This window comes from Aedes aegypti, chromosome 2 (genome assembly GCF_002204515.2).
Source record: "Aedes aegypti strain LVP_AGWG chromosome 2, AaegL5.0 Primary Assembly, whole genome shotgun sequence".
NCBI classification, from domain to species: Eukaryota; Metazoa; Arthropoda; class Insecta; order Diptera; family Culicidae; genus Aedes; species Aedes aegypti.
Window position 1 is genome coordinate 430,157,291 of NC_035108.1, and position 15,807 is coordinate 430,173,097.

At 38.1% G+C, this 15,807-nt stretch overlaps 1 protein-coding gene across 4 annotated transcripts in view; it reads right to left on the minus strand.

Annotated features, from left to right (window-relative positions):
• The window catches only part of LOC5573943 (tRNA-dihydrouridine(16/17) synthase [NAD(P)(+)]-like), a 394,431-nt gene that overhangs the window by 301,466 nt on the left and 77,158 nt on the right, over positions 1 to 15,807 (minus strand). The window lies entirely within an intron of this gene.

The window sequence follows — 15,807 nt, forward strand, 5'->3', positions numbered from 1 at the left end:
GTGATCGGCGCCAAAAAGTGGGTGGTGTGTGTCTGTCTTGTTTTCGTTCATGGTTCGTTATCTTCCACGAACGATAAATGTCATGCGGGTTGTATGAATGCAGACGAACAAATGGGATTAAATTATGGCTCGTGTGTCAATGATCGTTAAATTTTCCAAAGCCTGGTCTGAGATTACAAATGGTTTGCATTAAACCAGATTTTTTTCGGTGAGATGCAATATTGCTTGACATGTTTTGAGAAACATAGAAGTTTCGTGGATATCAAATCTAGTACACTATCATTCTAAAACATTAATAACATACAAGTCTAGTACAGTACAGTGAAGATGGTCTCACAGTTCAGGTCGAAATATAGTACTAAATTCGGTTTTTATTTACATAGAAACTTTATTCTTTGAAATGATTTTCCTCTGGATAGATGTATTTCAATTGGAACACTTCTGAAAAACATGATGGAAACAAAAAATGAAAATAAGTAACTATATTTGGCAACACTGTATCCAAATAATAATACTTTTTGAAAATTAAATTTAATCGAATTTCTTCAGAGCAGTGTTCGATCCTTCGACTCTGTTGCTCGTTCCTTTGGGGTGAGCGATACGATCATGATCACACTAGTTCGGCGTGTAACGCGTTTATCGAGTAATATTGCGAATTTGGTTAGGCGCAAATGTATCATGGATCGTATAATCAATAGGGTCCTATAATTTCTAATGACATCTTGTTTTTATTTAATTACACGAAAGTGCATGTTCTTGCAACTACTTTAGCAGTTTTTCCTGCTCAAATAACGACTATATCATATTTAAACTTTAATTTTAAAAATGGGTTTAAATATAATACTTTTGACCACGTTTGTCGTTCACTTTATCGACAAAAGCGCAACAGGGCATTTAGTTTTAACACTGGGGTTGTTCCTATCTAACATTTCGGAAGAGAAACGTAAAACAAAATGCACTCAAAATTTGAGGGTAAATCTCAAAAACCGTGAAAAATGTTTTTTGGGCTCAAACCAACGAAAAACATAAAAAAAATAATAAACATGTGTTCCTGGCCAAAACTCAAGCATTTGGTTCTAAAATTGGGACAGGGCTTTAGGACCCTATTAATGGTGACTGGTGGTTCAAAAAATCGTTTTTGCTCCACACCGCTCATTCGATTCTAGACAAATTCTGAGTGTCTTCCCAAAATTAGAGCTAATTTGGATGTAACCTGAGACTGCACAGATCCTTCAAAGTTTATATGGGAATTACTATGGGAAAAACAAGCATTTCAGTCAAAGGGTTATAATGTTAGCACATGTGCTCTTGATGGTTAGTGCTGCTAGTGCTGTTAGATACATTCTGCAACATGAACTTTGCTAAAGACCGTTCTCATATCGGAGGCCTCGGTGATTAGCTATTCATTTTTGTATCAGTCCCTGCATGATATTCGGTCTCTAGTAAATTAAAATTCTTTTCATTCATTCCGATAATCGTAAGGACGTGGCAGACATCGTTATTTTGAACATTGAACTCTCGATTTGTGCAAATTGAGAATGGTTATCAAATCCCAAGCCCCGTTCATCAAACCTCTGTGAAATTTCGATTTTTCTGGAGTAGCAACAACTGACTGTACGGTCATCTATGCTTATGCTCATTTCTTCAAATTCTTTCAATTCTGAGCATTTAAAAGTTGCTCCCTCTGGTGTTTGTTAAACTCAATTAATCACTGGGTATGTTAGATGGGCCGAGGTTCAAACTTACCTTAAGTTCTCATCGCAATCATGAAACTGTTCAAACTTTCACGACAGACCCATTCCACAACACCATCTCTGCTAAACGATGACATTAAACTCAAACAACAACAATCAGAACATTGTGCTCCTGTACGACATGTTGTCGAACATGGCACCGGCAAGTGAGTTTTGACCGATTTTCCAAGCAAACCAAAGTTTTGCCGCAGTTGTAAATATTTGATCAAATTTGAGATTTTGTTCGGCTTTAAGAGACACAGATTTACAGTCTGGTTTGATTTCCGTATTTTAGGGAAAAATGGAAAACTCAAAAAATCACAAAATGTGGTCAACTGATCTCACTGATAAAAGTAGGACAATTATAGGAAGTCCTATCTTGTAGACACTAATTCATTAATCTTTTCAAATCCAACCGATTTAAATTGGAATTATCACTCCCCCAAGTTAACAAAATTCACACAAAAGCTGTGTTTCGAAAGAAGAGACCAATGTTCCATCAAAGAGATAACGGATGTACAGCCAAATACAAAAACCGCCGGAAGGCGTCTGAAATGAAATTCTAAGTCAACCGCGGAAAAGCAAGTCGCTACCCCCCACTATAGTACGCCGTACCTTCGAAGTTGCTCGCAATTACCCTGCGGCGAAGATTACCCAAACTGAACGCCACATGCCTTTTCACTGTTCAATATTTCGCTTCCATTGTTGAACTGCTTGCTCCGAAAAAAAACACCCTCAGATTTGGTCGCCCCAAATTCTTGGGCGAGGAGGACTATAACCACCCATTAGGGTGCGGTACTGATTGGGCAAGCGGTAGAATAAGTTTATCGCGATGATTAATCATTTTAACCGATGATGGTTCTATTCGTATTATGGGGTGGTCAGAGAAAAAAATGTCTCGTTTGTGCCACCCCCTATTGAAAATCTCCAAAAGAGGAAAATAATTTCATCGAAATTTATTTTCATACCGCGCACAAGGTCATGAAATGCTTATCGAGTAATAGAATCAACCGGCTCGTTTCCCATTCTAAACTCGATGATTTTGCACTTCCATATGCTGGGCTTGCCTATGCTGGTTTCAAAGAATGTTTCGATTTGCTCTATTCATAATATGTTCTTGTCCTGATTTTATGCCATGGTTCATGACTGCTAGAATGATGATCATGCTGATCGGGGCACTTACCTACGTCATTTCGTGGATTGTGCAAAATCATTTTTTCTTCGCAAATCAGTTTGCACGGACTATTCTTTAGCAATAACCACGTATTTGAGTCATGTCATGAGTGAATGTCATGTTAGGAATATTTTTTATAGCCTAATAAACATGCAGATCAAATATATTTGCTGAAGTATGCTTTGACAACTTCCTAAAATGAAAATTAAAGTTTTCAAATTCTGCCAACACTTCTTGATTGCTATGAAAAGAGGGGTGTTACATTCAGATACCTTTAGGCTTTGATGATAGCGGTATCGCATGTTCATCAATGTTGAAGTAAGTATTGTATGTCATACAGACGACCGATGCACACATATTTATGTAGCATGCAACACTGCTTAAGATGAATAAAATCCATGAATCGAAATCCAAAATTTATAGCAAGATAAAAAAAAAACAGAATATTTATTAATAAATTTATTCCAGCGTCTTTCGATGGTTTCTGCTTTCAGATATTCTAGGCCACATTACGCCTTGTGGTATTTTCTTCTTTCAGGTATTCCACCTTACGGTTTTCCACATTTGCAGGTTGCCATAATGCAGCCCATAGACCCTCAGACTGTTTGACCAACATTGACTCCGCACCCAGGTTGACACTCATGTTGGTGCTATGTTTGCCCGTGTTTTGCTGCTTGACGAACCAATTTGCCAGTTTGTGCAATCGATTTGAGGGTTGACGAATCGGTCGGCCAACATGAGTTTGATTTTGCTCAAACCACCGATAGGCGGAGCCAAATATTTGATGAACTGATCGTAAGGATGTTGCACGAACATCGACGTCAGCATGTCAAATTCAAGCTTGGACGTCCTATGAACTGCCGATGCAGATGGGTGGCAAGTCAAAATGCGTGAATTTACACAGCGTCGACGACATAAAGATCTTGCAAATGTGCGCTCTTTTGTTGTTTCTATATATTCCACTGGCGTTTTTCCATAATCTTTAACCTATTTTTTTCAGTAAATACACCAGCAGTTCAACCAGTGATTCCATCAAAAGTTCAATACGGAATCCCTGGAAGGATTGTCAGGAATTCCTACAAGAAATCCATCAGAAACTTCACCAGGAATTCATCCAGGGAGGGATTCCTTTTAAAGTCCTTCCAGGGATTCCATCAGAAGAGTTTCTTTCAGAAGTTATTGTAAGGATTACACCAAGAATTCCATCAAAGATTCCACCAGGAACTCCATTAAAATATTCTTCAAGAATTCCATCAGGAGTACTGCTAAAGTTTTAGTAATGAGTTCCACGAAGGATTTCTTCGGATGTTCCTCTATGGATTCCATCGAAAGTTTCTCTATGGATTCCATCATGAGTTCTTCTGGGGATTTTATCAGATGTGCTTCTAGGGATTCTATCAGGAGTTCCTTCAGAGAATACATCTGGAATTCCTCCAGGAATTCCATTAGGAGTTGCTTCAGGGTTTCCATCTGGAACTCATCTAAGAATATCATAAGAAGTTTCTCTAGCAGTTCTATGAGAAGTTTCTCTTGGAATTCCACCAGTAGCTCCTTCAAAGATTCCTCCTGGAAAACCTCCAAAGATTCTATCAGGAGTTCCTCTAAGGATTCCATAGAAAGTTTCTCTAGGGATTCCATCATGACTGCTCTGGAGATTTCTTCTAGGTATTCTATCAGGAGTTCCTTCAGGGATTCCATCTGGAACTCCTCCAAGGATTCCATCAGGAACTCCTCTAGCAATTCTATGAGAAGTTTCTCCAGGGATTCCACCAGGAGTTCCTTCAAATAGTCCACCTGGAATACCTCCAAGGATTCTATCAGGAATTCCTCTAGGGATTCCATCAGGAACTATTCTAGGGATTTCATCAGGAGCTCCTACAATGAGTCCATCAGGAACGCTTCAATAATATCTTTAGGAATTCTTTCAAGGATTCCATCAGGAGTTCCTCCAGGGATTCCATCAGGAGTATCTTTAGGGCTTTTATCAGAGTTCTTGTGGGGATTTCATCAGGAGTTTCTCTAGCGATTCCATCAAGAGTTCCTTCTGAGATTTCACCTTTAATTCTTCAAGAGATTCTATCAAGAGTTCCTCTAGAGATAATATCAGGAGTTCCTCGAGGAATTTTATCAGGATTACTTCTAGGCATATCCTAGGGATTCTATCAGGAGTTCCCTTGAGAATTCATACAGTAACTCCACCAGGAATCCTTTCGAAAACTCCGCTAAGATTCTAGCAGAGTTTCGCAAGAAGTTCTACCACAAAATACTTCAATGGTTTTACTAGGATTTCTCTTCTAAGAATCAGGGTAATCATAAATTCCTCCAGGGAATTAACCAAACAATTCTACAAGTTCACAATAAATTTCTTTTCTGGAAAACCATCAATATTTCCGCGAGAAGATTGATCAGTTATTCCACGAAGGATTGAACTAGAATTTCTTCCCATCAGGAAGGCAACTACAAAATTCCAAAAGATTATTTCTCCAGGGATTCCACTGATTTTCACTTAGAGGATTAAACAAAGCATTTTTCAAAATGTTTTCACTGAAAGGATTTTTTTGAAAAATTCCTTGAAAATTCATGAAACAATGAAATCCTTGGAGGAATCACCACAGAAATTAGTATTTTTTCACTAATTCTCAGAGAATTCCCTTTTCTTCTTCTTCTTCTTCTTCTTCTTCTTCTTCTTCTTGGCATTGACGTCCACATTGCGACAGAACCTGCTTAGTGTTCCTATGAACACTTCCACAGTTAGGGGAACTTACGTATTCTCGGCAAACTAAGCAGCTGGACTTTGAAAAGGGTAATTATACACAACCATTAAGCACAAGAATTAGCAGGAGACACCTAAAATACACTTGAGCACTCTTTATTCATTGGTTATTATACACAAAACACTATTTTGTTCTCTAAATCATCTGTTTTTCCTCGCCAAAGTCACGAGGCACTTGTTCTTTTATCGGCTATGCAATTACTATTGTCGGCAACAAAAATGTTCACTTCGGCAATCCAAAACTGTGCAAAAACTAGCTTATGTATTGGTTACTTTTCGCATGTGTTGACAATGACTGAAATTAAACGTCACTAATTATGTTCTACTCGCTGAAAGGGCCAATGCAGAAAAATACAGACTACACTGAAAACAGCGTTGCAGTTATAAATACAGTAACAAAGAATCAAATTGAATGCACAACGCCATTTAATTTGTGCAGACTAAGGCACCGTCCACACATTACGTAACGCTGTAGCGGGGTGGGAAGTAAGCTCAAATGTTGCGGCTCATACATTTTTTTCATACAAAGGCCGTTACGGAGAGGAAGGGGGTCGAAAATTGAACAGTTTAGCGTTACGTTATAAATGGACGCAGCCTAATTTCGTTTTCATTTATTTCATCGAATATTTTTTGTATCAAGTCTCACTGTGGCAGCATTTCGGCTGTGAAAATTGACATGCCATGGTTATAAACTTGCAGAAGGTGCGATTCTAACCAAGAACCAATCAACCAACCAAAAACGTGCAGCGTGACGTCATTGTTAATTGATTCATAATATTGTGCTCTGCAAGGAAAATCCACGGAACGCAATTATTGGATAATTTGAATTTCAGAATTGCGTTTGAATTGCGCGTAATATTGTCTGCGCGTTACTGCCACCGCTGGATGTTGATTTAATATGAGCGCCGGAATATTATCCCTTTTATTCGCTCCTGATCCACACCATCCGTCCGCATTCAAACAACACGCATGACTTTTGTCGTTACGAAAGGAAGAAATCACAAAAGAGAAAAAGATGTAACTGTAACTCACCACTTGCTACACACTGGTTTCACTTCTTTCGTACTATGTACCATCAGGACCACTAGATCATTTTTTCACAAATTTATTCGAGATGGATAGGAATGACGTCATCAAGTAGTTGTCAGTTTTCGGAATACATCACCTTCTCAATATAGTAACCGTGGTAGTCCTTGAAATTATCTACAACTACAGTCGAAATTCGTTCGTTGCATTATCTTCAAGTGGGCTACGTTTCAATTGGGCTCCCATTAGTTGGGCTATAGCCCACCAATGAGAATATATATAATATAATATAGTGCATATTCTCATTGATAGCCCACCTAAAACGAAGGCAAACGTCATTTTCTGACATAAGACGCAATTTATCAATGTTGGTAGCTCTGTTTATTTTTTGTTTTATGTTATTTGACAACTCGGAACTCAGCCCGATTAGTCAAAGTCTTGCACTAAGTGGGCTACAGGTTTAGCGCAACGAACGAAGGTTGACTGTACCATCAAAATATTAGATTCATAGAACTAGTAGTTTATTTTTAATAAATCATCGAAAAAAGGCCTTTTTAAATTGTCACTTTTAAGGCTTCACAGACAATCTCGCTTTTAGGTGGACGAATACTATTTGAAAGCTCTAGAAAACTTTAAAAGAACACGATTCTCTTGATTTGTTCTAATTGCGTATCTATTATACACGCAGTGAACTGGACTAAAGAATTTCATATATTTTGCCTTAAGAATGATGGAACGATTATTGCAATACGAAAGCTGTATGTATCGTTTTAGCATCACCCCACATTAAGGCGTCGATAGAAAAAGGGAGTGCTCACGAGCCTATTAATCGCAAGGTTCTTGGTTCGATTCCTATTTAGGCTGATACAAATATTAATTTTCTTTTATGTCACCCCCCCCTTCAAAAATCCGAAAATTTTGAAGGGGAGAAAAAAAAAGATTCATCATTTTTTTTGACATCAGTTAGGTTTTTTCAATTATTGAAGTAAAAAACAAGTAAAATAATGATCCAGAAGACGTTTAAAAAAAGTTTAACAATCATCGTAAAAAATAAAAATTCGAAAAAATAACTTTTTTTTCATTTATATTATTTTGTTCCTTATTTATTTTTATCCCCCCCCCTCGTACCTACCAAGTGGTCTCGGACATAAAAGAAATTTAATATTTGTATCAGCCTCAGAGGAAAATAATAAAATTTCAATCATTTGTTCATCACTGGCAAAGTATTCTCTTATTTAGCCAAACATATCATGCAAATTGCGAAAGTTGTTTAGAAATAAATGATGACTTAAACATTTTTGGCCAAATCTCACCCCCAACGACGGTACTTGCGCAGTTGTTTTTAAATTTCTTTAAGGTGATTATAAAACGAAGCCAAACTTGTAATTTTCAAGTGCACAAGACTGGATAATCTGACAACAGTTTGCGTTGAAAATCAAATCAAATTGCTTGCTTGCTGGTGGTGATTAATGGGATAAATTTTTAACGCGAAGCGCTGTTTGGTTCTCAAGTCTTGTGCTCTTGAAAATTTGAGGTATGGCTTCGTTCTATAATCATCTTAAATGCGAAAGTTAAATAATTTCACCGTAAACTGAACTATTCGCTGACTGGCTCGATATGGTTGTGGTCTGTAAAGGTTGCTGCTCTTGAATGCTCTATCATCATGTTATTACCGAGAGAGTGAATGGTAACATAAAAAAAAATTCGGTTGCGATGTTTCACGATTTTTTGTTGGTTTATGATTAGCACTCTCCGAATATTGTTCGATCGGTTTATTCGGATCAAAATCCAAACTTTACAATTAAAATTATTCTCAGTATATGAGAAAATCAGAATAGACCCTTTGCAAATCAATTCACTTATGACTTGACTCATAAACATCATCCTCTGATTCGCGACTACGAAGCTGCTGATGTTTTCTTCGGTTTTCTGTGAGAAAAACAAGGAGAGATGTTTTTTGCTTTTTTTTACGTACACGATGACAGTTCCTTACGAGGTTTTCCGTTGGTGCGAGTGCTTTGTGGAATCTCTTTTTGCTTCGTAGTCGCGAATTGCCTGTAGAACAACAGGAGTGTTGCCAAAATAGTTAACCTATCAAAAGAGCTATGTTTTACATGTTTCTCAGTATATTGATGTTTATGCGCTCCTTATCGCAGATAAGGAAAGTATTGAAAGGCTCAATTATTACCAATGCATGCTTTGTTGCCTAATTCCAATAAATTATTGAGTTGTGTTTGACTTTTTCTATGAATTCAAATTGTGAATAATAAATACACCGCAATTGAATATGGTTTCCTGGCAACCTTGTCCAGTAATAAAAAGTGATTGCCGAGGAAATCAAAGTGCATTAATTTTAATTTGTGATTTGAAGCATTAAAATTAAGTAGTTTCGAGTGCTTTGTATACAAATCGAAAGTTCAATAGTGCATAAGGGATCGGTGCGTAGTTTTTGTGAAAAAATTGGAATTGGAGCGGAGAATTGGACCGTTTAAAGTGGTGAGTTTTTCTTAAGCAGTTCTTGTGTTGTTTTATTCGGCAGCTCACGAATGACGATAATTTCGTATGCATTTATTTCATTTAATGATTAAACCCATGTTATATAATATTTTTGTGAAAGATGAGATTCACAAGGAAGATTATAGTTCAAGGAATATGTTGAGTACATTGAAGTTAACTCTTGTTCCGTAGATACATTTTGACAAGGACGATAAGTTAGTGCAGCCGAAAATACCCTCAGGGTGCCGTAGCCATCATTTACCCTATTTGAGAGCTTTCTTTGCCAAAGTTGCCATTTTCGCATTCGTATATCGTGTGGGTGGCAGGTACGATTATACTCTATGCCCAGGGAAGTCAAAGAAATTTCCATTACGAAAAATTCCTGGATCGACCGGGAATCCAACCCAGACACCTTCAGCATGGCTTTGCTTTGTAGCCGCGGACTCTAACCACTCGGCTAAGGAAGGCACCTAGAATTCCCTGGTGAAATTCCTTAATATATCTCAGGAAGAACTTTTAAAGCAATCCCTGAGAGAATTCCTACAGGATTCTATAAAGTAATTCCAGCAGTATTCCGTACAAAAAAAAAAAAAAATGATGGATAAAATCCTTTAGGAATCCTCGGAGAAATTTCTGGTAGATTCTTGAAGTAATTCCTTCGAAAACCAAGACCGAATGCCTCGAAGGCTCTCATCAGGGATACAAGAAAGAATCTTTAAAGGCACACTATAAGAATTCATAAAATAATTTATTAAAGATTCCCTAGAACAATCTCCTGAGAATAACCTGGAGGGACCTCCTGGTGCAAGCAAAATCTCTTAAAGTGGAATCCCGAGTAGGATGTTTATTGATTTTTTTTTTGCAGTATTTCTTGTGGAATCCCTTGAGGCTTCCTGGAGAATTTTTGGGTAGATAGAGATGGGCAAAATGGCTTATTTCAGTGAACGGATCCGATCCGAATCAGTCATTTTAGTGAACCGGATGTTTAACACGGTTCAGTGGCTCAGCGGCTCGTCAAAAAAGAGCGTACTGAACCGGGCGAACGGAAAAAAAGAGCGATTCACTCTCTGTTGCGCGATATGCGTCGGACCTTCCGTATTTTTCGCTCTCTCATTCTTCCCCAGAAACTCACGATACACTCCGCCGATTTCCCCTACCCGAACCAAAAGGAAGAAGCAAACGTTTTTAATGTGCTTTGTGTGCTTTGCCATTTACGTGTGCACTTTTCCTCTTTCTTTCATCAGCCATCTATCTTGCTTGCATGTGGGCGGGGCAGATTAGTTGTTTGGCTGTGTATGCTGAGAGTGATGAGCTGCAGCAAACTGTTTTCGTGTGTGCGTTGTGGCGCGCAAAGCAAGGCTCGTGTCAAGCTTCATAATAAAGCCGAGAAACGAACGAAGAGGCATAGAGGAGAAAAGAATCGGTTCGTTATTTTCCGGGTCACTTTTTGTCTGATCCGTGCTGATCAAATGTACCAACTCTCGCCAAAAAAAGAACCATGGATCACTCGTTCTTTTGAGTGATCCGGATCTTTTGAACGGCTCCGATTCTTTTTGCCCATCTCTAGCTAGAATCACTGTAAGAGTTCCTGGAGTAATATTCTGCATGTATTTCTGTAGGAACTTTTAAAGGTATCGTGCAAAAATCGTGTAGGAAACCCTGAAGCAATCCCTGCAAGAATGTTTGGATTAATCGCTGAAGGTTTTTTTGGAGGTATTCCTAGGGAAATCACTAGAAGGATCACTGGACGATTTTTGAAAGGAGCAATTCCTGGTGGAATTTTTGATGGAATTCCTGTATTAATTTCTTGGGAGAGATTCGTTAAGCAATCTCTTTAAGAATTTCTAGAGGTATTCATGACGGAAAAGAATCCTTATAGAATCTGTTTAGAAATTCCTGAAGTTTCGTTGGAGAAATTCATGAACAAATATTTATAGGAATTTTAGTGGAAGTTTTAGGATAAATCCATGGAAGACTATGTAGAAAAAATACAAGAAACGATCGCTAAAGGAATTCCGTTTTGGAATTTCTGAAGCAACTCATGGAGGAATTATAAGAAAAGTCCTAGGAGGAAGCTCTGGTGAAATTTCTTACAAGATTCCTGTTAAAACTCCTGATAAAATCCGTAGAGGAATTCCTTATGATATGCCAAGAAAAAATCCTGATAAAATTCCTTAAGTAACTCCTTATATAATCTCTAGAGGAACTCCTAACAGAATCTTTTGAGGAATTCAAGGTGAAATCTTAGAAGGAACTCTTGATGGAATCCCTCGAGGAACTCCTGATGAAATCCCTACAAGAACTCTGATGGAAGCCCTAAAGATACTCCTGGTAGAATCCCTATAGGAACTGCTGATGGAATCCCTGGAGGAATTATTGAAGGAACTCTTGATGGAATCATTGGAGGAACTCCTGATGAAGTCTCTAGAAGAGTCCCTAGAGGAACTCCTGATAGAATCCTTGGAGGTATTCCAGGTAGAATCTTCGAAGGAATTCCTGGTGGAATCCTTGGAGAAACTTCGCATAGAATTGCTAGAGGAACTCCTGATGGAATTCCTAGAAGAGTTCTAGGTGGAGTCCCTGAAGGAACTCCTGATGAAATCCCTGGTGAAATTCCAGATGCAATCCCTGAAGGAACTCTCGATATAATCCCTAGAAGAACATCTGATGAAATCCCTAGAAGAACTCATGATGGAATCCCTAGAGAAACTTTCGATAGTGCGTTGCATGAATCACTAAAGAAATCCCTAGGGAAGTTTTTGGATAAATCCCTGGAGGATTTTGTAGAAAGATTACAAGAAAGGGTCGCTAAAGAAATTCCGAATTTCCGAATTTCTGAAGCAATTTCCGAAGGAATTAAAATAGGAGTCCTAAGAGGAAGCCCTGAAAAAAGTCCTGGTGAAACTCTTGGGGAAATTTCTTATACGATTCCTGTTGAAACTTCTGATAGAATTCCTAGAGGAATTCCTTATGATATGCCGAGAAAGAATCCTGATAAAATTCCTCGAGGAAATCCTGATATAATCTCTAGAGGGACTCGTAATAGAATCTCTTGAGGAATTCGAAGAGAAATCTCAGAAGGAACTCCTGATGAAATCCCCACAAGAACTCTGATGGAAACCCTAAAGATTTTCGTGAAAGAATCCCTATAGGAACTCCTGATGGAATCCCAGGATGAATTCTTAAAGATATTTTTGAAGGAGCTCTTTGTGGAATCATTGGAGGAACTCCCGATGAAATGCCTAGAAGAGTACCTAGAGGAACTTCTGATAGAATCCTTAGAGATATTCCAGGTGGAATTTTTGAAGGAACTTCTGGTGGAATCCCTGGAGAAACTTCTCATAGAATTGCTAGAGGAAATCCTGATGGAATTTCTAGAGGAGTTCCAGGTCGAATCCCCGGAAGAACTTCTGATGGAATCCCTGAAGGAACTCCTGATGGAATCCCTGAAGGAATTCCAGATGGAATCCCTGAAGGAACTCCCGATAGAATCCGTAGAAGAACATCTGATGAAATCCCCAGAAGAACTCATGATGGAACCCGTAGAGAAAATTTCGATGGAGCTTTGGATGGATCACTGAAGAAATCCCTTGGGAAGTTTTTGGATAAATCCGTGAAGGACTTTGTAGAAAATTTACAAGAAAGGATCGCTGAAGAAATTCCGTTTTGGAATTTCTGAAGCAACTCCTGGTGGAATTAAAGGAGGAGTTCTAGGGGAAAGCCCTGAAAAAAGTCCTGGAGAAATTCTTGGGGGAATTTCTAATGATGAATTTATTGGGAAGTATCTGAAAGAATTCGTGATATGATTCCTGAGTAATGATGGAATCCTTGGAACTAACTTCTATAAGAATTCCTGAAGGAATCTTGAAGAAATAAGTTATAACAAACTCTGGAGGAATTCTTCGAAGCAGCCTTAGAGTAAGCTCTAAAAAATTACTAAAGAAATCACTTGAAGATTTTTTTGATTGATCTTTGAAGGAATCAATGGAGGAAATCCTGAATAATTAGTAGAGGAACCTTTAAAGGAATGCCTGAAGAATTTTCCCCGGAGAAATTTTTGGTTCTATTGATAAAATTCCTGGTAGAATCACAGGAAGAATATCTGGTGGAATCCCTTGTAAAAACCCATGATTTTTTGGAAAAACTTCGAAGTAGAATAATTAGAGGAAACCACTAAAGATTATGGATAGAATCTTTGAATAAATTACCATAGCAATTCCCAAATCGATGACGGTTCAGAATAATCCCCGACAGAGACCCCTCATAATTTTGGAGTTCTGCAAGAAATACGTCGTGCCAATTATAACTGGAATTCCTCATCAATTCTTCCGGTACTTAAATTTTGAAAGTTCTGCTTTTTCTCACTACGATTATTGCCCGAGACTTACCGAGATCATTACGAAGAAATATAGTGCATCGCTGCAACGAACTTTGACAGTCGGTCAAACGGTTGCAGCAACATAAATCAGTTTGACTAACTTGGGGGCAGAGTCAATTTTGGTCAAACCGTCTGAGCGTCTGTGGGCTGCATAACACGAAGTATATGTAAATATTTTTTTACACTGAATTAAACTCGACACACATTGGACTTGTGAATCATGACTATTTGCAATTTTGCGGTAGATTTAATATTCAATCCCACTGCAAATAATTGACATGCCAGTACTTGTTTAAAAAAATATAAAATGAGAAATTCCAAGACGGAGAATAGGAATATTAAAATTTTCTTCTATCAAAGCTACCCCGTCTTACGATGTTTTGAAAGCGCCTAGCATATTTTGAAACGGAGGTTTTCTCGATTTTTTTAGAGTATCATTGTACTTCAAAAAATAACACAAAAATGCCAGCAAATCCAGCAGTGCAGAAGTGCTTAAAAACCGCCAAAAATAGGCTCTCTCCATGTTGGGATAGCACTCTACGATACAGAGAATAGGAAAAACACCGGTAGGACCAATTCGTACGATGATTCTATTCCGTGCATTTCACACCGTTCCTGGAAATTGTTAATGGCCTTTTCCGATTGCGACGCAGCAAATCTGCAAATAACCAAATACACGGTGAGAATGGAATAGACGTCTCTCTCGTTTAGTCTAGATTTTTTTGGAAGGCAGACGAAGAAGTGCTGAATCAGTGGGAACGATGTGTTGAAGGAAAAGCTAGACAGGAAACTATGCAGATATGCAGCTTCGTATTCGAAGAATTTATTTATTTGAAGTATTCTACGGTCCCGTGTGGGAAACGTCACCGTGTTCGTAAGGAATGTGGCATTTTTTTTTTGCAGCAATCAACCTGAGTGCGGTCATGGTGTTCGATAAATGTTATTTGAATTGAAGTCGTGCTTTGGTCGTGGTTTCTACAGTTGTTTTATTGAAAAAGAAAAAAAACATACAAACGAATGCGAAAGTGAACTTTTCTATGCACCGTGGACAATATCATACACTATTTCATTGCTTCAATTATTTAGTTAAAAACTGTGAAAGTGGTCATGAGAACACTAAGCTGAGAAGCAGGCTCTGTCCTAGTTGGGACGTAACATCAGGAAAGAGTAGATAGGATCTATCAGCCCATTTCTCACACTAGAGTTGTAATTGACGATACAATTGTACAGCCAAATTTTGCTGATTCCAAAATTGTACATAGGAATAGAAAAATACAATTAAAAATAGCATGGAACGAGCTCACGAGCTCAGTTAGTTTGGTGATACCTTAATCCAGCAACAATCTACCCGTTGTCTTCATCTTTTCTTCAAGCTCGGTTATAATTCACTCCACCCAATTCAAAATTCTTTTTTCAAATCAAAATCGTAACCTTCAAGAATTTTACAAACATTTTTTAGAGATTGCTCCAGGAATTATTCTAATGATTCCTCACTGGGTTTTACAAGATAATCATGCACGCATTCCTCAATCAATCAATCCATCTTTTGAAAACTTTTAGGAATTCCTGTAATGATTTCCCTAGAAATTCCTCTAGACAGTTTACATTTTTTTAAAAATTGGTTTCATGTTTTTCGAGGTTTTCCACAAGACTTTCTCCAAAACTTCATCGAGGAATTCCTCCATGAATTTCTTAAAAAAAATCGTCATATAATTTTTTTCCATGAATCTTTTTTTTTTCAGGAATGGTAACATCTATTGACCGTACAAGCCCGCCATAACCTTCATATCAACATTATGTTACATGAATTATCGAACGCAACCTTTACCAGATCAAAAAGAACTTCACTTCGTGTTTCTTTCATAATTTATTAAAATTCCTGGGAACGGCCTTCCCGCATCCTGCACTGATTTATTCACAGCGCAATAATTATCCCCGGGCACCATTGGACAGTTTGCAACCCATTTCCCATAGCCGTTTGTAGAGTTACCAATTCACCGACCAACCTTCCAATGGTTGGTATCTGTTTTTTTTTCCTCGAAAGTAAGGACCCACACCTCCGCTCCTATCGCTATCCGTTTGTGCAACCGTGTTTGATTTGCTTTCGAGGAACACGCGGGACTGAATTTTAAATTAAAATCAATAAAATTCCTCCCCAAACGGTCGGGTTGGTCGAGCGCCACAGTGGTTCGGAACTTATTTCATATGTTAAAAGTGGCAAACAATG